The sequence below is a fragment of the Canis aureus genome, chromosome 34 (genome assembly GCF_053574225.1).
Source record: "Canis aureus isolate CA01 chromosome 34, VMU_Caureus_v.1.0, whole genome shotgun sequence".
NCBI lineage: Eukaryota > Metazoa > Chordata > Mammalia > Carnivora > Canidae > Canis > Canis aureus.
Window position 1 is genome coordinate 35,561,586 of NC_135644.1, and position 21,891 is coordinate 35,583,476.

The 21,891-nt window shown below is 46.5% G+C and overlaps 1 long non-coding RNA gene across 1 annotated transcript in view; it reads left to right on the top strand.

Moving 5' to 3' along the window:
* LOC144304869 (uncharacterized) overlaps nt 1–21,891 on the top strand; it is an 881,213-nt gene that overhangs the window by 607,272 nt on the left and 252,050 nt on the right. The gene's annotated exons all lie outside the window — the stretch shown is intronic.

Below are 21,891 nucleotides of genomic sequence, written 5' to 3' on the forward strand. Positions count from 1 at the left end.
CTCCCACAGAGCGCAGAGCCAGGTCAGCCCAGGTCCCTCTGGGGTAGGAGCTGGTGTCCTGTGCAGGGTGTGCCGCCTTCCAGGATGGACAGTGGGCGAGGGCAGGGCCCAATGTGTCCTCTGCACCACTCACCTACCCCCAGCCTTTCGAGGATCGCTGCCTTCCTTCCTCCCTGCAACCTCTGGGTTCTCTATGGGACAATTGGGCTTCTGATGGGAGCAGGGTATCCAGAGAACCCCAGGGAGGCTGAGGATGTCCCACAGGGGGCAGCTGCACTGGGTCCTTGCTGGGGGCCGATGGTGTGGGGGTGGATGTTGTGGGGTAGGGATATGATGGTGGTGGTATATTAGGAAGGTACAAATATTAGCCTTGAATCAATATTAAAATATTCTCATTAACCAAAGACCATACTTTATTCAGATTTCCTTAGTTTTTGCTAAATTACCATCCCTCATATCACATTCCATTTGTACTCATGTTTTCTTAGGCTCCTCTAGATTGTGACAGTCTTTCAGCCTTTCCTTGTTATCATTGAACTGGAATACTTTGAGAAGTAGGGTATTTTGTAAAATTTACCTCAGTTGGGAAATGTCTGTTGTTTATCTCATGATTAAACTCTTTTTATGGATTATATACAGAGATATACTGCCATTTTCATTATATCATATAAAGGATAGATATTATCAGCATGATTTATCAGTCTTCGTATCGATCTGATCATCTTGCTGAGGTCGTGTTTGTCAGCTTCTCCATAGTAAAGTGATGATTCTTCTTCTTCTTCTTCTTCTTCTTCTTATTATTATTATTATTATTATTATTGTATCAATTTTATATACTGATTTTCATATTATATTTTGTAGAAGAAGTTACTATGTGTATTCCGGAAATAAGAGTGGGAAGCTATGCTAATCAACTTGAGGGTGGAATGTCTGCACAACTTCTTTGAAATTCTTCTACATGGGAGATTTTTGTCCTTCTGGGTTTGTTTGTTTGTTTCTTTTTAAAGGTATCATTAATTTATTTGAAAGAGAGAGGAGAGAAACACCAAGAGCGAGAGGGGCAGATGGAGAGGGAGAAGCAGGTTCCCTGCTGAACAGGGAGCCTGCCTTGGGACCTGGATCGTGATCTGAGCCTAAGGCAGAAGCTTAACTGACTGAGCCAACCAGATGCCACTTTTTCTTTCTTTTTCTTTTTTTTTAATAATAAATTTATTTTTATTGGTGTTCAATTTGCCCACATACAGAACAACACACAGTGCTCAGCTTGTCAGTACCTGTCATCCATTCACACCCACCCCTGCCCTCCTCCCCTTCCATCACCCCTAGTTCATTTCCCAGAGTTAGGAGTCTTTATGTTCTGTCTCCCTTTCTGATATTTCCCACACATTTCTTCTCCGTTCCCTTATATTCCCTTTCACTTTTATTTATATTCCCCAAGTGAATGAGAACATGCAATGTTTGTCCTTCTCCGATTGACTTACTTCACTCAGCATAATACCTTCCAGTTCCATCCACTTTGAAGCAAATGGTGGGTATTTGTCATTTCTAATGTCTGAGCAAGTCCCACCTTTTCTATCTCTTCATCTTCTGAGTCTCCCATGATATGAATATTATTGTTTTAATAAGTGGCTGACTTCCCTACGTCTGTCTTGTGGTCCATAACCTTTCTTGTTTTGAAGGCTTCCACTTGGCACTGCATCTCAGTTATAGCATTTTTAACATTGGCCTGACTAGATTTTAGTTCTTTTATTTCTACAGTAAAGGTTTCTCTAGTTGTCTTCTGTGCTCTTTTTCTAGCCCAGCTGCTGTCTTTATAATCATTGTTTTAAACTGTAGTTAGAAATCATATATGTGTATTGATGAACTTCCTGGCTGTGAGTAGAACCTCATGTTATTTTATGCAGGTGAATTTCTCCATCTCATTATTTTTTCCAGAAAAGAAAGAAGGAAGAAAAAGAAAAACCAAGAAAAACAATAACAACTGCCCTCCCCCCCCCCCAAAAAAAAAACCCACCGGATTATTTTTGCCTGCTTGTTAAAGATGCTAAATCCCAAAGTAAGAAAAACAATTAAAGTACCATGAAAGTAAAAATAAGAAATATATACAGTACATACAGAAAAATTAAAATAAGGCAATTAATAAAAAAGAATCAAAGAAAATAAATGAAAATAAAGCACAAAGTACAAAGGAATCTAGTCCGTACTTTCCAGGCAGAGCTGAAGCTCTGCAGCCTCTGTGGTCCAACAACTTGGTGGCAGCGAATGGTCTGTGCAGGGTCTCAGAATGGGTCTTGGCACTGATTCTCAGGTGCACATCTGCCTGGGAGATGCACCTGTGGGGTCAGAGGCAGGGTGGGCGTCAGAGCCTCTGGCCTCCAGTGGGCAGCACTGTGCTGCTCCCTGAGTCTCCGTGCTGATGGGCGGGATGCGGGTGGGGACGCTGGGTCCTCTGGCTCTGGGGCTGAGTTTTCCGCCCCCCCACCTGTCTGCAGGGGCCTCGACAGAAGAGCCGCTAGGCCCACGGGTCTCCGCTGCTTCTCTCAGAACCCTGCTTTTACTCTGCCTGCGTCCGAGCTTCTTTTGGTTTTGTTTTTTTATCTCAGACTGTTGTGCCCAAGATTGCGAATCCGAGAAACCACCGAGATGTCGACTCCGATGCAAACACCTGAGGGTTTATTTACAAGCTCGAGCTTGTGTCCAAGTATACCCAACGGAGCGGAGCAGGGACTAGGACCCCGAGGTGGTTTTTAGCTTAGTTATAAGGGCTGGTCTTGGGACCTCCAGGAGGGCTGGAGCAATTCCTCAAGTTCTGTTTACATTTTGATATGGGGCCTTCTAGGGCATTGAGCTCTGTTCTCATTCTAATAGGGGCTTCCTGCCCTTGACCTGGACTCAGTTTTTATTCTATTGTTGGGCTTTCTAGGACATTAAGATGTGAACAGTAAAGGTTTCACAACTGGAAGGGGAACTCACTCTGTCCCTATATGCTGAAGACGTGGCACTAGGAACAGGAAACCTGAGAGCCTCCACCATAACCTGTTAGAACTAAGGAGTGAGCTCAGTAAAGTCAGGGGACACAAACTGTGACCCTACAGCTCTATTTGTAACTTCCTGAGGAGCCTCCACACTGTTTCCAGGGCGGTTGCACCAGCCCGTGGTCCCGCTTACAGTGGAAAAGGGTTGAGTGAGTTTTGCGGGACTTGGTAAAAGTCTGGTCCACATTTCGGTCTTGGGGTTTGTGTTTGGTTTTCGATTAGTGATAGGTCTTGTTTAAGGTTTAGGTTAACATTAGGCTTAAGTGTAGGGTTAGGCTTGTGTCTGTGTATGGTTAGAGTTTGGGTCTTGGCATGTGCCTGCACTGGGACTCCTAATATCTTCGGCAGTTTAGTTTCATCCACTCTATTTAGGTTTTGGGTTCAAAGATAGCCTGACTCCACCAAGTCAGTGGCCTCCCCAGAGAATCAAAATCCAGGCTTTTACTTGGGTGAGAATAGGCATGGCAGTCTTCTCCTGAGCTGAGGTAAGGAGGGGTTTTGTGGCTCTAAATACTCTTTATTTGGATTTTCAGTTGACTTTCTGATTTTTTCTCTAGTGCGCACATTTTTCATCAATACTACCAATTATTACTTGAAAGTTTTACTTGAATTCCTGTTTGTAAACACAGTATGATATAGTTTCAGGTTTACCACATAGTGATTCAACCCTTGGATACAACGCCTGGTACTGGTCAGAGGTGACTTCCACAATCCCCATCCCCTGATACCCCTCCCCCCCCACCTTCCTCTGGTATTGATTAGTTTATTCTCTGTGGTTAAGAGTGTGTATCTTGGTTTGCTTCTCTCATCCCTCCCCTCTGCCCCTTTGCCAGTTTGTTTGCTTTCCTAAAATTTACATGTGAATGCAATTGTATGGTATGTGGTATCTGTCTTTCTCTGACTGACTGAGTTCATTTAGCATAAGTCTTTCCAATTCTCCCACGTCATTGGAAATGGCTTCATTTCATCCATTCTATGACCCAGTGATGTCGCAGTGTGTATATTTACCACATCGTCTCTGCCCATTCATCTGTCGATGGACATTTGGCCTGTATCCACAGATTGGCTGTTGTTGATAACGCTGCTAACAACACCGGGCTGCATGTCCCTCTTTGAATCTAATAAACTACTTTTGTATCCTCAGGGTAAATACCTAGCTGTTTAATTTTGGAATCAGAGGGTAACTCTATTTTTAACTTCTTTTTTCAAAATTTTTTTATGATAGTCACAGAGAGAGGGGCAGAGACTCAGGCAGAGGAAGAAGCAGGCTACATGGACCGGGAGCCCGATGTGGGATTCGATCCTGGGTCTCCAGGATCACGCCCTGGGCCAAAGGCGGAACAAAACCGCTGCGCCACCCAGGGATCCCTTATTTTTAACTCTTCCAGGACCCTCAAGACTTTTTTCCACAGTGGCTGAACCTTTACTTAAGTATTCATGAGAGACACAGAGAGGCAGAGGGAAAATGAGGCTCTATGTGGGGAGCCTGATGTGGGACGTGATCCCACAGGACCCCGGGATCATGACCTGAGCCAAAGCAGATGCTCAACCACTGAGGCACCCAGGTGCCTTGCTGATTCAATTCCTTTGCTATTTATGGGTCTGTTCACATTTTCTATTTCTTCCTATTTCAGTTTTGCTCATTTGCACATTTCAAGGGATTTGTCCATTTCCTCCATTTCTTCCAGTATGTTAGTGTATAAGCTTTCATAGTTTTCCCTTATAACTGACTTATTTTTCTGGTGTTGATTGTGATCTCTCTTCTCTCATTTGTGATTTTATTTATTTAGGTCTTTTCTCTTTTCTCGTTGATAAGGCTGGCTAGGGCTTGATCCATTTTATTAATTATTCTGAAGAACCAGCTCTTAGTTTTGTTATTCCATTCTACTGTTTTTTTATTTCTGTATTGTTTATTTCTGCTCTCATCTTTATTTTTTCCCATCTTCTGTAGGCTTTAGGCTTTGTTTGCTATTCCTTTTCCAGCTCCTTTAGCTGTAGGGTTAGGTTGTGTATAAGAGACTTCTTGTTTCCTTTTTTAAAAAAACATTTTATTTACTTTTTATTTATTTATGATAGTCACACAGAGAGAGAGGCAGAGACATAGGCAGAGGGAGAAGCAGGCTCCATACACTGAGAGCCTGATGTGGTATTCAATCCCGGGTCTCCAGGATCGCGCCCTGAGCCAAAGGCAAGCGCTAAACTGCTGCATCACCCAGGGATCCCACTTCTTGTTTCCTGAGGTAAGCCTGTATTGCTATGTATTTCCCCCTTTGGACTGCCTTTGCTACATCCCAGAGGTTTGGAGAAACATGTTTTCATTTTCATTTGTTTTAAATTTCCTCTTTAATTTCCTGGTTGCTCCATTCATTCTCTAGTAGGATGTTCATAATCTCCACGTATTTTTGGTCTGTCCAAATTTTTCTTAATGTCAACTTCGAGTTTCATAGCGTCGTGGTAAAAAATATACCGGGTGTGATATCAACTTCTTATACCTGTTGTACCTGTTAAGTGCTGATTTGTGGCCCATGATATGATCTGTTCTGGAGAATGTCCCATGTGCACTTGAAAGGAATGTGTATTCTGCTTTAGGAAGAAATGTTCAGACTATATCTGTTGAGTCCCTGTGGTCCAGTGTGTCAAGGCTATTGTTCCCCTGTTGATTTTCTGCATAGACAATCGGTCCATTGCCATAAGTGGGTGGGTTTTAAAATCCCCTGTTATTGTATTATTTTCAATACAGTCAGTTCCTGTACGTTTGTTGGTATTTGGTTTCCATATTTAGGTACTCCCATGTTGGCAGCATAAATATTTAGTTCTTTGATTGATATAGAGAGTCTTTTTAACTATGAAATAATGCACTTCTTCATCACTTCTTACATTATTTGTTCTTTCTTTTTTGAGATTAAATATTTTATTTATTTATTTATTCATGAGAGATACACAGAGAAGCAGAGGCAGAAACATAGGTAGATGGAGAGACAGGCTCCCCAAAGGAATGCTGATGTGGGACTCGATCCTGGGATCCCAGGAAGACACCCTGAGCCGAAGGCAGATGCTCAAGCACTGAGCCACCAGGTGTCCCCCAGGGTTTGGTTTCAAATCTAGCTTTCCTAATATAAGTATTGGTCCTCCAGCTTTCTTTTCATAACCATTAGTGTAATAGATGATTTTCCATCCCCTGACTTTCAATCTGCTGGTGTATATAGGTCTAAGGTGAGCATCTTGTAGGCAGCATAGAGATGGATCTTGTTTTTTTAATAACGATTTTATTTTTGAGAGCATGTGAGAGAGAGAGAGAGAGAGAGAGGCAGAAAATTAGGCCAAGAGTGAAGCAGGCTCCCCACCAGGAGCCCAATATGGGACTCGATCCCAGACTCTAGGATCACACCCTGAGTCAAAGGCAGAGGCTCAAACCCAGAGCCACCCAGGCATCCCAGATCCTGTTTTTTAAGACACTCTGATACCCTATATCTTTTGATTGGAGCATTTAGCATCAGCATTCAGAGTGCTTATACAAAGATATGAACTTTGTGCCTTTGTGTTACTGGTAGAGTTGGTGTTTCTGGTGACATACTCTGGTCCTTTCTAGTCTTTGTTGCTTTTGGTCTCTTTTTTCCCCCACTAGAATAGTTCCTCTGAAAATTCCTTACTGGACTGGTTTAGTGGTCATGAACTCTTTTATACTTTGCCTGTCTGGGAAAATCTTTCTCTCTATCCTGAATGACACCCTTGCTGAAGAAAGAATTCATACAAATTGGATCCAATAAAAAGAAATTTAAAAACATAAAATAAATTCTTTCTAATATGATTGAGGAAAATGGCATTTAGGGGAAAAGCAAAAGCTGAAAGAGAGGAGGAAAATTTCACCGTCCGTGGCCTTCACAGGGACCTGGTGTCCTTTCCTAGGAGGGCCCCCCACTCCGGAGGATGCTTCCTGCCCCTCTGCACTCCTTTTTGGAACACAAGAGGCACATCTCCGTGCCTCCAGCACCTCTGCAGTCATGGTTTATAGCGTCTTCCAGGTATCCTATTGGGGACCACAGCGTTGTGTATGTAACCATCCAGCTGCTGTTTGACAACATTGGGGGGATTCTGACTTTTGTTGGTTTTGGGGTGTTTGTGTGTCTATCACATGAAGCTATCACGTGCAGTTATCGGATCCTCTGGCTGGGTCACCCATACGCCGAAATGGTTGGTACAACATCATTTCTGGTGCTGATGCTGGGTGGCTAGCTGGGCTCTCCTGGCTGACCCGGGGCTCGCTCCTGTCATAAATTTCAGCTGGAGGGTCAGCTGAGGTGGAAGGTCTGGCTCGGCCACATTCCCATGTCCGGCAGTGGGTCTCCCCAAGCGCCGCCTGCTGCTCTTCTCCCCGATGCCTCTCCTGCAGGGAGCCGGACCTCGGGGCTGCCCTGGGGGATCTCCAGAGGCGCCGGGTGCTCATTACGGGGAGCCTTGGGGAGCCTGTGTGTGGGAGTAGGGGTGGTGATGGGGCTGGGGGTCCTCAGTGCCCTGTGCTGCCTGGCCTTCAGGCCGAGCACCATGTTCACCCAGCCCCTACTCACTAGGGCGAGGAGAGTGCCCTCTACACGCTGGTGTGAGATCCAGCACCACAAGGTGTGCACACTGAGTCCACCTGGTGAGGGTGGCCCAGGTGCATGAGCTGCAAGTGTGGGACCCAGGAAATTTAACAAAAAGCCCCTACCCAAGGACAAGCAGAGCAGGACTGATTCCATTTTGTGATACACCTGCCACCTCCCCTATGACCCCCACATAACCTGCTTATGTCTTAAGGTGCTGCCCAAACCCAGTCAAGCGGATGGGCACACCCTAATCATAAATAGGCTCATAACAAATTAACTCTGCTTTGTGCCCGCCAAAACTGCACGCCGATTCTGACCAAAGTAACTGGCCAGGTCAAGTGGATCCTATAGAGTAAGGTGTAATTCAATCGGCCACCTGCACGTGGACCGACACGACTGTGCAACTTTCTGTGTATCCCATGGGCCACTGGCCCGTATAAAGCTGCTACGCCTCTTAGACTCAGGGTCCAAATCCCTGCTCCGCTGTGTCGGGTGCACTTGGACTCAAGCTCCAGCTTGTAAAGAAATCCTCGGAAGTTTGCATCGATGTTGGCTCATCGGTGGTTTCTTGGATTTGCAATCCTGGGCACAACACAAGGGCGTACTGTCCTGACATCCCTTCCAGGGTCATGCTGATGGTCCCACAGGCCCTCTGTTCCCCAGGCACACAGGCACAGAGATGCGGAGAGAGGAGGAAGTACCCCAGAAACCAGCCAGCCCCCGCCCCCTTGACAGAGGAAGCACAGACATCCCAGGTCCCTTTACAGAGACCCTGGTGACCTGAGGCTCCCTGGCCATCACTCTGTCCTAGGCTCTCCTGGCCCGGGGGCACAGGCTGAGTGCTAGTATAGTTTGTGGGGTCCTAACCCTGTCATCTGGCCGCCCCTGGAAGGCACGTGGGGACGTCAGCTTGTGTGCCTTGCAGTGCCCGTGCAGGGGCTGTTTGGGGACTGGGTGGTGCACCCTCCTCCTCTCTGTGGGTCTGTCCACGCCCCGTGCACAGAGTTCTGGGAGACACAGAAATGGGCTGGCTGTGCATTTTCACACCACAACACTTTATTGACATTCTACAGCAAACGGGCTTAGAATGGAGGGTGTGCGCCTTCCCCTGTGGAGGGAATGTCTGTCCTTTAGGGGAGGGCAAGAATCACATGGGTGGGGTGTGAGTGCTGGAGTCCCCCACCTGGGAGCACGTGTGGACCTCGGGTGGGGGCATGTGTCCTGAGGTTTCAGCCTGAGAGACGGTTCTGAGGATAGCAGAGCTGACCTTGACCTGCAGCTCATGGGTTCCTAGCTGGGTCCCCGCAGGGCAGCTGGACCCCAGCCACTTGGCCCCTAGAGCCCCAGCACCTGAAGGAGCCTGCCTCCTGGTGTGGGTTTGGGTGGGGCCCACCGGCCCACCTCTGCTCTCTCCAACCTAGGGTGTCCTGGGATCCCCAGGGCTGTCCTAGGTCAGCGACCTGCATCTGTGGGGCAGCCCCAGGGCCCAGGAGGCCACACCCAGCTGTGAGAGGGCTCGCTCAGCGTGGGGCCAGAATCCAGCTGTGGACAGGGCAATGGGGGGCTAGATCCCATTAGTCTTTTTGTTGGGACTAGGGCGGGGCTCAAATCACACCCACCCTCACAGAGCCCGGGGCCAGGCCAGTCCAGATCCCCCTGGTTAGGGGCTGGTGTTCTGTGCAGTGTAAGCCGCCCTCTGGGAGGGACAGTGGGCGGAGACAGGGCACAGTGCATACTCTGCACCACTCACCTGCACACACCCTTTCAGGGGCTCCCTGTCTTCCCTCCTCCCTGCAACCCCTGGGTACTCTATGGGACACCCGGGCTTCTGATGGGAGCAGGGTATCCAGAGAACCCCGGGGAGGCTGGGTATGTCCCACAGGGGGCACCTGCACTGCGTCCATGCTGGGAGCCGTTGGTGTGGGGGTGGATGGTGTGGGGGCAGGGGTATGATGGTGGTGGATTATGGGGGATGGTGTAGGGGGGTTGGTGTTGGGGTATAGTGTTGGTGGGGATTGTGTGGGGCTGTGTGGGTTTGAGGGGGATGGTGTAGGTGGGATGCCATGGGGAATGATGATTTAGGCAGATGGAGTGGGAGTGGGGAATGAGGGGGATGTCGTGGTGGGCCTGCAGACAGAGGGCATCCCTTTCCTCTAAGATGCACAAGGAGACGTCTACACTTAAAGGAGACTCCAGTCTGGGGTTTGCTGTGACACCTGCCCCAGGGCGTGGCGTGGTCAGTGCAGGACCCTGGCTGGACCGGGGCGTGGTGTGGTCAGTGGTGTGGTCAGTGCAGGACCCTGGCTGGACCGGGGGCATTATCTGGGGTTCATCATACTATGTGTGTTTTCAAATTGCAAATTGTCTCAAATTAAATGCATAGAATTTAGAAACATGTAAAGCACCGAGAGTGGGTGTTACTCTGACCCGTCTGACCCTCATGGGATCGAAGTGTGTCCTGCTCCTGCTGCGGCCATGCTGCCTGGCACCCAGGTCCGGTTCCTGTCCCCCACGCCATCAACCCATCCCCTGCTTCTCAGGGGGTCATCCCTCTCCCCTTTGGGGTTCAGTTCCCATGGCAAGCCCTGGAGACCCCATCCTACTGGCCTCCTCATCCCTGAGGCCCCGGGGGTGGGGGCACAGAGGTAATCCCCAACACCCTACTATGGAGCGGTGTGTTTTTGGCTGCTGTTCTGCCCCCCGACTCGGAAGCCCCATTTTCCCTACCCAGAATCCCCCGGTCCTCTCCTGGGTCTTGATCCCCCCTGGCCCCTCAACCTCACCCTATCCCGTAGTAGTCCCAAAATATGATGTGACTGCTGAACGTCCTGTTGACGTCCAGGTCCACCTGCATGATGTCCCTGGAGGAGACCAGTGCCTACTCCTTCATTTCTTGTGGGAAAACCGGGGAGGAGGAGCTGGCATCAGGGACACAGACCTCGACCTGTCACCAGGTGCTCTCCTGGGCAGGGAGCCCTGGGGCCACCGTGGGAGTGTGTCCTGCTGAAAACTCCTTCCTTCCCCTGGATTGCTGGGGATGGCGGGAGTGCCCACCGTGCCTGTGGAATTGTGTGAGGGCCTGTGCCCAGCTGTAGTGGGCGGGGAAGTGACTGAGGGTCAGCCTGGGTGGGAGGGGACAGGAGGCCAGTCCAAGTGGGGAGGGGTCATGGGGGTGTTGTGCCCAAGATGTCGAATCTGAGAAACCACTAAGGAGCCGACACTGATGCAAACACCCAAGGGTTGTTTTACAAACTCGAGCATGTGTTCAAGTATAGGCCACACAGTGGAACAGGAATTTGGACCCCGAGGAGGGTTTTAGCTTAGTTTTAAGGGCTGGTCTCGGGGACATCGAGAAGAGCTGGAGCAATTCCCCAAGTTCTGTTTACATTTTGATATGGGGCCTTCAAGGGCATTGAGCTCTCCTCTCATTCTAATTGCCCCAGCCCTTTGCTTAGGCTCAGTTTTTATTCTATTGTGGGGCTAAGAAATGAAGCTGTAAACTTGTTTTTTTCCAGTAACTGAAGTAATGTAAATTTCAGCTTTCTTCACAGGGGCCTGGGATTGCTGGACGTGTGCTGATACTGAACTTAAAGTAGAATGGACGTAATGTTCTCGGCCTCCAAGCATCCCGTCCCGTCCTATCTAGCTCATGCCCCCCTCCCTGGAGCTCCTAAGAGAGAAATTGCAAATGACCTCAGCATGGCAGCCTGTTTTGTGGGACCGGCCCAGAGATTTGAGATCAGGAAGACCTGGGGCACAGGCGTCCCGGCAGTGCAGCAGGATTCCATGAGGCAGACTCTAAGACCCTAAGGCTATCTTGACAACTGACTTTGTACATAGAAAAGTTCTCCTTTGTCTTTAAAAGTGCAGGAGCGAGATAAAGCATTTTTTCTCTGCCCATCTGATTGCTCAGATTCCACTCTGAGACATATTTCCTGTTAATAAGGATAATTTACTATCCATAATACTATGGTTAAAATATTCTGACACAAGTAATTCAAAGGGATGATGGTTTCTCATCTTTTTCTTCACAGCTCAGTCACTCATCAGGAAATGCATTTTTATGGATTTGGAAATAATTGAGAGACATTAGTACCAATGTTCCTATTATTATGTGAAGGATTCTTCCCCGAGATTCTTCCCCTGTTTCAACTGACACTGAAAAACTGTGAACTCTTTGGAAGTCAAATGTCAAGGAAATAAATGTTATACACTGCTAATTTTAAATGCACTTGCAATATGGTGTCTATTATACTAGAAGTATTTTTTTATTTTTTATTTATTTATTTTTATTTATTTGTGATAGTCACAGAGAGAGAGAATGAGGCAGAGACACAGGCAGAGGGAGAAGCAGGCTCTATGCACCGGGAGCCCGACGTGGGATTCGATCCCGGGTCTCCAGGATCGCGCCCTGGGCCAAAGGCAGGCGCCAAACCGCTGCGCCACCCAGGGATCCCTACTAGAAGTATTTTTATCTGATTTTTGCTATTTATTATCCTTTACTGCTTTTCAGGTTGAGGAGGCATTATACGTGTTCAATTTTCAAATTAAATCTTAATTTTTAGGAAGAAAACAAAGATTTATAGGGAAATTGAGAAGATAGTATAGAGAATTCTCATGCACTTGCACTCAATTTCCCCAATAATCGATATCTTATATCAGTACGGTACAAATATTAGCTAATGAATTAATATTAAAATTTTCGCAATAACCAGAGACCATACTTTATTCAGATTTCCTTAGTTTTTGCTAAATCACCATCCCTCATACCACACTCCATTTGTCCTCATGTTTTCTTAGGCTCCTCTAGATTGTGACAGTCTCTCAGCCTTTCCTTGTTTTTGTTGAACTGGAACACGTTGAGAAGTAGAGTATTTTGTAAAATTTCCCTCAGTTGGGACATATCTGTTGTTTATCTCATGATTGAACTGTTTTTGTGGATTATATACAGACATATAATGCCATTTTTATTATATCATATAAAGGATAGATACTATCAACATGATTTATCAGTCCTGGTATTGATCTGATCATCTTGCTGAGGTAGTGTTTTTCAGATTTCTCCGTAGTAAAGTGATTCTTTATTATTATTATTATTATTATTATTATCATCATCATTATTATTTTAAGTTTTTCATAATATATTTTGTAGAAGAAGTTACTATATGTATTGCACACCTAAGAGTGGGAAGCTATGCTCAGGAACTTGAGGGTGGAATGTCTGCACAAATTGTTTGAAAATCTTCTACATGGGAGATTTCTTTTCCCTCTGGGTTTGTTTGTTTCTTTTTCAAAGATGCTATTTATTTATTTCAGAGAGAGAGGAGTGAAAAACATGTGCTAGAGGGGCAGAGGGCGAGGGAGAAGCAGGTTCCCTGCTGAAGAGGGAGCCTTCCTTGGGACTTGGATCATGATCTGACCCTAAGGCAGAAGCTAAACTAACTGAGCCACACAGGTGCCACTCTTTCTTTCTTCTTTCTTTCTTTCTTTCTTTCTTTCTTTCTTTCTTTCTTTCTTTCTTTCTTCTTTCTTTCTTTCTTTCTTCTTTCCTTTAAAATAAATTTACTTAAAAAAAAATAATAAAATAAAATAAATTTACTTTTTATTGGTGTTCAATTTGCCCACATACAGAATAACACCCAGTAGTGCTCATCGCGTCAAGTGCCCCCCTCAGTGCCCGTCATACATTCACCCCCACCCCCGCCCTCCTCCCCTTACATCACCCTTAGTTCGTTTCCCAGAGTTAGGAGTCTTTATATTCTGTCTCCCTTTCTGATATTTCCCACACATTTCTTCTCCCTTCCACTATATTCCCTTTCACTCTTATTTATATTCCCCAAGTGAATGAGAACATACAATATTTGTCTTTCTCTGATTCACTTACTTCACTCAGCATAATACCTTGCAGTTCCATCCATGTTGAAGGAAAAGGTGGTTATTTGCCGTTTCTAATGGCTGAGCAAGCCCACCTTTCCTCTGTCTTCATCTTGGGAGTCTCCCATGATATGAATGTTATTGTTTTAATAAGTGGCTGAGTTCCGAATTCTGCCTCTATGGTCCATAACCTTCGTTGTTTTTAAGGCTTCCACTTGGTACTGCATCTCAGTTATAGCATTTTTAACGTTGCCTGACTAGATTTTAATTCTTTTATTTCTACAGTAAGGGATTCTCTAGTTTTCTTCTGTGCTCTTTTTCCAGCCCAGATGCTATCTTTATAATCATTGTTTAAAACTGTAGTTAGACATCATATATTTGTATTGATGGACTTCCTGGTTGTGAGTATTACCTCATATTATTTTATGGAGGTGAATTTCTCCATCTCATTATTTTTTTCCAGAAAAGAAAGACGGAAGAAAAAGAGAAACGAAGAAAAACAGTAACAACTGCCCTCCCCAAAAAAACTACCAGATTATTTTTGCCTGGTTGTTAAAAGAGTCTAACTACCAAAATAAGAAACACAATTAAAGTACCATGAAACTAAAAATGAGAAATATATAAGGTACATACATAAAAATTAAAATAAGGCAATTTATAAAATAGAATCAAAGAAAATAAATGAAAATAAAGCACAAAGTACAAAGGAAGCTAGACCCTACTTTCCAAGCAGAGCTGAAGCTCTGCAACCTCTGTGGTCTGACACCTTGGTGGCAGCGAGTGGTCTGTGCAGGGTCTGGGGATTGGCCATGGCACTATTTGTCAGGTGCACATCTGCCTGGGAGATGCATCAGTGGGGTCAGAGGCGGGGTGGGCCTCAGCGCGTCTGGCCTCCAGTGGGCGGCGCTGTGCTGCGCCCTCAGACCAGGCCCAGATGGGCGGGATGCGGGTGGGGTGTCTGGGTCCTCTGGCTCTGGGGCTGAGCATACTGCCCCCCAGTTTACAGGGGCCTCCACAAAAGATCCCTCAAGTCCCCGGGTCTCCGCCGCTTCTCTCAGAATCCTGCGTTCACTCTACAGGCGTCCGAGCTTCTTTTGGTTTTCTTTTTTTATCTCAGACTGTTGTGCCCAAGATTGCGAATCCGAGAAACCTCCGAGAAGCCAACAGTGATGCAAACACACGAGGGTTTATTTACCACCTCGAGCTTGTGTCCAAGTGTACCCAACAAGCGGAGCATGGACTTGGACCCTGAGGTGGGTTTTAGCTTAGTTTTAAGGGCTGGTCTCGGGGACCTCCAGAAGGGCTGGAGCAATTCCTCAAGTTCTGTTTATATTTTGATATGGGGCCTTCAAGGACATTGAGCTCTGTTCTCATTCTAATAGGGGTTTCCTGCCCTTGGCCTGGGCTCAGTTTTGATTCAATTGTGGGGCTTTCTAGGACTTTAAGCTGTAAACAAACAGCAAAGGTTCCACACCTGGAAGGGGGACGTCACACTGTCCCTATATGCTGAAGATGCAGAACTAGAAACAGGCAACCCCACAGCCTCCACCAAAACCTGTTAGAACTAAGGAGTGAGTTCAGTAAAGTCACGGACACAAACTGACCCTACAGAGCAGAGTAGCCTTGCTGTGTCCTGACAATGAGCACTCAGGAAGGAAAGGAAGGATGTGAAGGCCTTCTCAGGAGCATCAAGGAGAATAAATAATGAGATTGAACCAAAGAAGCACAAGACTTGTGCACTGAGCCATACCATGCTCTGGGAGGCCGTCCTGGGCTCGTGGGGTGGGAGCCTCATCTTGTGAAAATGTCCGCAGTTCCTGAAGCCACCCTCAGTCAATGTCATTCCTATCAAAATCATGGTGGCAGACCTTAGAAATAGGAAAAAAAAAACCATAACATCCATCCTCCTCAACAAATAACCCCTGACAGCAAACCAGTATTGGAGAAGCAGGACAGAGTGAGACGCAGCACTTTCCTATTTCCCCTGTTATGCCCCCACCCCTCCAGTGACCCTCAGTTCGTTTCATATCATTAAGAGTCTGTATTTCCTGCATCTGTTTTGATCTTATTTGTTTCTCCTTCCCTTCACTGATGTTCACCTGCTTTGCTTCTTTAATTCTACCTATGAATGACACCACACGGTCATTCTCTTTCCCGAGTGACTTACTTCACTTAACATTTTCCCTTTAGTTCTATCCACATCATTGCAAATGGCAAGATTTCCTTCTCTTTGATAACTGAGTTCCATTCCTCTCTCTATGACCATCATCTATCTCCCATCCTCTTTATCCATCTTCTGCCACAGGGCACCGAGTCTCCTCTCACAGTGTGGCTACTGTGGACCCAGCTGCAGTGGACATTGGGGTGCAGGTGTCCCAAGTCTCACTGCATCTGTATCTTCGGAGTGAGCTCCAGGCCATTCACCTGATCGTCACAGGGCGGCTCTATTTGTAACTTCCTCAGGGGCCTCCACACTGTTTCCAGGGCGGCTGCATGAACTCACGGTCCCGCCCACAGTGGAAGAGGGTTGAGTAAGTTTTGCAGGATGTGGTAAAAGTTTGGTCCACATTTCATTTCACAACCTGTGGGCTCCAATTCCTTGTCCTTAAGTATATCTGTGGAAGGCGGGTGTTGGGCTCCTTTTCAGTGAGATGTTTCTGAAACTAACAGGCCCCAGCTGGACCCTGAAAGGAGGCAAGTGGGGCCCATGGAGCACCTGCTGCCTCCTGCACAGCCTCCTGCCCAGCCTCCTGCACAGCCTGATTGTCCCACCTGGTGAGCCCAAGCCAGGCCCCTCCCATGGGGCAGGCATGTGCAGTAGGCCTCCTCTGCCTGCACTAACAGGAGCCAGCCTGTGCTGCGGAGGCCTGAGGGGGAAGTGGGGACACATCTACGCCAATGAGCTGCAGCCTCCACAGGACCCGAAGGAAGTCTTCAGGGGGAAATTGGGTCGCGTTCATGCTGACAGGTGCCCCAGTCTCCTCAGGACCCGCGGTGAGGCTTTAGGAAGATGTGGGCCCGCATCCACCCTGACAGGAGCCCCTGGGCTGCCTCAGGACCAGCGGGGAGTCTTCAAGAAGATGTGGGCCCACGTCCACACTGACAAGAGCCCTGAGCCACCTCAGGACCCGTGGGGAGGTTTCAGAAAATTGTGGGCCCGCATCCCCACTGACAGGAGGCCCTCAGCAGCCTCAAGACCCACGGGGAAGCTTCAGGAAGATATGGGCCTCAATCTACGCTGACAGGAGCCCCTGAGCCACCTCAGGACCTGCGGGGAGGCTTCAGGAAGATGTGGTGCGACATCCACTCTGGCAGGATCTCCCAGGCCCCTCAGGACATAAGTCCAGGCTTCTGGAAGCTGGGGGCTGCATTCATGGTTACAGGAGCCCCGGCTTCCTCAGAACCCTTGGTGACACTTCAGGAGGACTTGGGGCCACATGGACAGAACAGGACGGTGACTTCCTCAGGACCCCCGGTGTAGACTTGGGGAAATATGGGGATGCGTCCATGGGGACAAAAGACCCCAGCCTTGTCAGGGCCTGTGGTGAGGCCTAAGAAAAATGTGGGTGCCGCATCCACACTGACAGGATTCTCCAGCCTTCTCAGAACCCACTGTGAAGGTTTGGGAAGATTATGTGCCACATCCATGCTGACAGGAGCCCCCAGCCTCCTCAGGTCTTATGGTGAGGCTTGAGGAAAATGTGGGGCCACATCAACCCTGACAGGAACCCCGTCCTCCTCAGGACCAGCACTTTGGCTTCAGGACATATGGGGCTGCGTCTATGCTGACAGGAGCCCACAGCCCCCTCAGGACCCGCGGTGAGTTTTCTAGGAGACGTGGGGCCATGTCCAGACTGACAGGAGCCCCCGGCTTCCTGAGGACCTGCTGTGAGGCTACCAGAGGATGTGAGACATAGTCCACAATGACAGGAGACCCGGCGTCCTCAGGACCTGCTGACTATGACTCAGGAACACGTTGGGCCATGTACACACTCACAGGAGCCTGGGTCGCTTGGACCCCCTGGAGGACTCTGGAGGAGCTTTTGGGGGCCACGTCTACATCAGAAAGGACTCCTCAGAACCACAGGGTAAGTGAAAGGATAGAATGAATGGTAGGGTTAGGGGAGGGGAGGCAGTTGGTGGTTAGCCTTAGGTTATATGTTAGGTGTTAGTGATTATGCTTACGGTTACAGATTAGAAGTTAGGTGAGGCATAAGGGTAATGGTCAGTAGTTAAGAGTTAGGATGGGGGTTAGGGTAAGGGACAGGATTTACTGTTAGGGTTAGGGTTTAGGCTCTAGGGTTTAGGGCAGGAGGTTAGGAGTTGGGGTTAGGGTGATGGTTAGAGTTAGGGTTGGGCTTAGGTTTGCAGTTAGGGTTAGGGGTTAGGGTGTGAGTTAGGGTTAGGGTTTAGGGTGAGGGGTTAGGGTTATAGTTAAGGCTAGGTTTAGAATTAGGGCAAGGGTTAGGGTTGGGATAGGGGTTAGGACTACGGTTAGGGTTATTGCTTGGTTAGCGTTAGGGACAGGTCTGGGTCAGGGTCAGGGTACGGTTTTGGAACAGGTAAGAGATACGTTTTGGGAGTGGGCTAGGGGTTAGTTTTAGGGTAAGGGTTAGGGTAAAGTTTGGGGTATGAGATAGGATTAGTATTAGAGGTTAGGGTTACGGTACAGGTTAAGGTCAGGAATAGGATTTGAGTACATTAAGTTAAGTTTAGGTTTAGAGGTTAGGGTTAGGGTTAGATTTAAGGTAGGGGTCAGGGTTAAGGGTTTAGAATAGGTTTAGGAGTTAGGTTGAGGTTTGGCAGGAAGTTTCAGTGAATGTGTTTAGGTCTTGGGGTTTGTGTTTGGTTTTCGATTAGTGATGGGTCTTGTTTAAGGGTTAGGTTAACATTAGGATTAAGTGTAGGGTTAGGGTTATGTCTGTGAATGGTTAGAGTTTGGGTCTTGGCATGAGGCTGCACTGGGACTCCTAGCATCTTGGGCCGTTTAGTTTTATGCACTCTATTTAGGTTTTGGCTTCAAAGATAGCCTGACTCCACCAAGTCACTGGCCTCCCCAGAGAATCTGTAATTCTCCTTTTTGGTGGGGTCTTTGTCTGGTTTTGGAATTAAGGTGATGCTGGCCTCATAGAACGAATTTGGAAGTACTCCATCTCTTTCTATCTTTCCAAACAGCTTGAGGAGAATAGGTGTGGTTTCTTCTTTAAACGTTTGATAGAATTCCCCTGGGAAGCCATCTGGCCCTGGACTTTTGTGTCTTGGGAGGTTTTTGATGACTGCTTCAATTTCCTCCCTGGTTATTGGCCTGTTTAGGTTTTCTATTTCTTCCTGTTCCAGTTTTGGTAGTTTGTGGCTTTCCAGGAATGCGTCCATTTCTTCTAGATTGCCTAATTTATTGGCATATAGCTGTTCATAATATGTTTTTAAAATCGTTTGTATTTCCTTGGTGTTGGTAGTGATCTCTCCTTTCTCATTCATGATTTTATTAATTTGAGTCTTCTCTCTCTTCTTTTTAATAAGGCTGGCTAATGGTTTATCTATCTTATTAATTCTTTCAAAGAACCAACTCCTGGTTCTGTTGATCTGTTCCACAGTTCTTCTGGTCTCAATTTCGTTGAGTTCTTCTTGGATCTTTATTAACTCCCTTCTTCTCCTCGGTGTAGGATCTATTTGCTGTTTTTTCTCTACCTCCTTTATGTGTAAGGTTAGCTTTTGTATTTGAGTTCTTTCCAGTTTTTGAATGGATGCTGGTATTGCAATGTATTTCCGCCTTAGGACTGCTTTTGCTGCATTCCAAACATTTTGAACGGTTGTATCTTCATTCTCATTAATTTCCATGAATCTTTTTAATTCTTCCTTAATTTCCTGATTGACCCTTTCATATTTTAGCAGGATGGTCCTTAACCTCCACGTGTTTGAGTTCCTTCCAAACTTTTTGTTCTGATTTAGTTCTAATTTCAAGGCATTATGGTCTAAGAATATGCTGGGGTGAGAATAGACATGGCATGCTTCTCCTGAGCTGAGCTAAGGAGGGGGTTTGTGGCTCTAAAGACTTTATTTGCGGGCAGCCCCGGTGGCGCAGCGGTTTAGCGCCGCCTGCAGCCGAGGGCATGATCCTGGAGTCCCGGGATCGAGTCCCACGTCAGGCTCTCTGCATGGAGCCTGCTTCTCCCTCTGCCTGTGTCTCTGTCTCTCTCTCTCTCTCTGCATCTCTATGAATAAATAAATAAATAAAATTAAAAAAAGACTTTATTTGGATTTTTCAGTTGCCTTTCTGATTTTATCTCTAGTGCATACATGTTTCATCAATACTACCTATTATTATTTTAGTTTTACTTGAATTCCTGTTTGTATACACAGAATGATATAGTTTCAGGTTTACCACATAGTGATTCAACCCTTGGATACAACGCCTGGTACTGGCCACAGGTGCCCTCCACTATCCCCATCCCCTGATTCCCCATCCCCATCACCTTCCTCTGGTATTTATTAGTTTATTCTCTGTGGTTGAGTGTGTTTTTTTGTTTGCTTCTCTCATCCCCCCTCTGCCCCTTTGCCAGTTTGTCTGGTTTCTTAAAATTTACATGTAAATTCAATTGTATGGTATTTGGTATCTTTCTCTGACTGAGCTCATTTAGCATAAGTCCTTTCCACTTCTCCCACGTCATTGTAAATGGCTTTATTTCATCGCTTCTGATGACCCAGTGATGTCGCAGTGGGTTTATTTACCACATCGTCTCTGCCCATTCATCTGTCGATGGACATCTGGGCTGTATCCACAGTTTGGCTGTTGTTGATAACGCTGCTACAAACAATGGGCTGCGTGTCCCACTTGGAATCTACTAAATGACTTTTATATCCTCGGGGTAAATAAGTAGCTCTGCAATTTTGGAATCGTAGGGTAGCTCTATTTTTAACTTCTTTTTAAATTTTTTTTTATGATAATCACACAGAGAGAGGCAGAGACACAGGCAGAGGGAGAAGCAGGCTCCGAGCACTGTGATTCCAACATGGGATTCGATCCCGGGTCTCCAGGATCGCGACATGGGCCAAAGGCAGGTGCCAAACCCCTGTACCACCCAGGGATCCCCTATTTTTAACTTCTCGAGGACTCCCCACAGTGTTTTCCACAGTGGCTGCACCTGTTCGCATCCCACCAGGAGTGTAAGGGGGCTTCTTCTTCTCTATAGCCTCAACAACACCTGTTGTTTCTTCTGTTGTTAATTTTAGCCATTCTGATGGCTGTCAGGTGACATCTTATTGTGGTTTTCATTTCCATTTCCCTGATGATGGGTGACGCTGAGTGTCTTTCGATGTCTGGTGACCATCTGGATGTCTTGTCAGAGACAAAGTCCATTTCTTCTGCCCATCTGCAGTTGGATAATTTGTGTTTAGGATGCTGAGATATATATTTGCTTTAAGTATTTTGCATACTAACTGTTTATTGGATTGTTGTTTACAAATATCTCCTTTCATTTTGTATGTTGCCTTTTATCCTTGGTTGTTTCTTTCACTTTACAGAAGCTTTTGAATTTGACGAAGTCCCAATAGTATTTTTGCTTTTGTTTCCCTCAACTCAGAGGCATATCTAGAAAGAAGATCCAATGGCCAAGGTCAAAGACGTTGTTGCGTATCTTTTCTTCTTTGTATGGTTCCAGGCCTCACATTTAGGTCTTTCATACATTTTGAATTCATTTTTTATATATACGGTGTAAGAAAGTGGTCCAGTTTCATTCTTCTGCATGTGGCTGCCTGATTTTCCCAACACCATTTGTTCTTATCCTGGGGTCAGGGTTAGGGTTTGTTGAAGAGACTGTCTTTGTGCCATTGGATGTTCCTTGCTGCCTTGTTGTCGATTAATGGATCATAGAGTTACAGGTTTGTATCTTGTTTCGGCATTCCATTCTATTCTATTGATCTAAGCATCTCCTATTGGTAGATTCTTGATTCTTGATTCAATTTCGTTGCTGGTTATCTGTCTGTTCAAGTTTCTTATTTCTTCCTTTTTCATTTTTGCTATGTTATATATTTCCAGGAATTGATCTATTTCTTCCAGGTTCTAGGTTGCTGGCATATAATATTTCATAATGTTCTCTTATAAACATTTGTATTTCTCTAGTGTTGGTTGTTATTTCTCTTATCTCATTTGTGATTTTATTTGGATCCTTTCTCATCTTTTTATCTTTTTCTTTTTTAAAGTTTTTATTTATGTATTCATGCAAGACACAGAGAGGCAGGGATATAGGCAGGGGGAAAATGAGGCTCAATGCAGGGAGCCTGATATGGGACATGATTCCCCAGGACCCCGGGATCATGACGTGAGCCAAAGCAGATGCTCAACCACTGAGGCACCCCGATGCCTTTCTGATTGAATTCCTTTGCTTGTAATGGGTCTACTC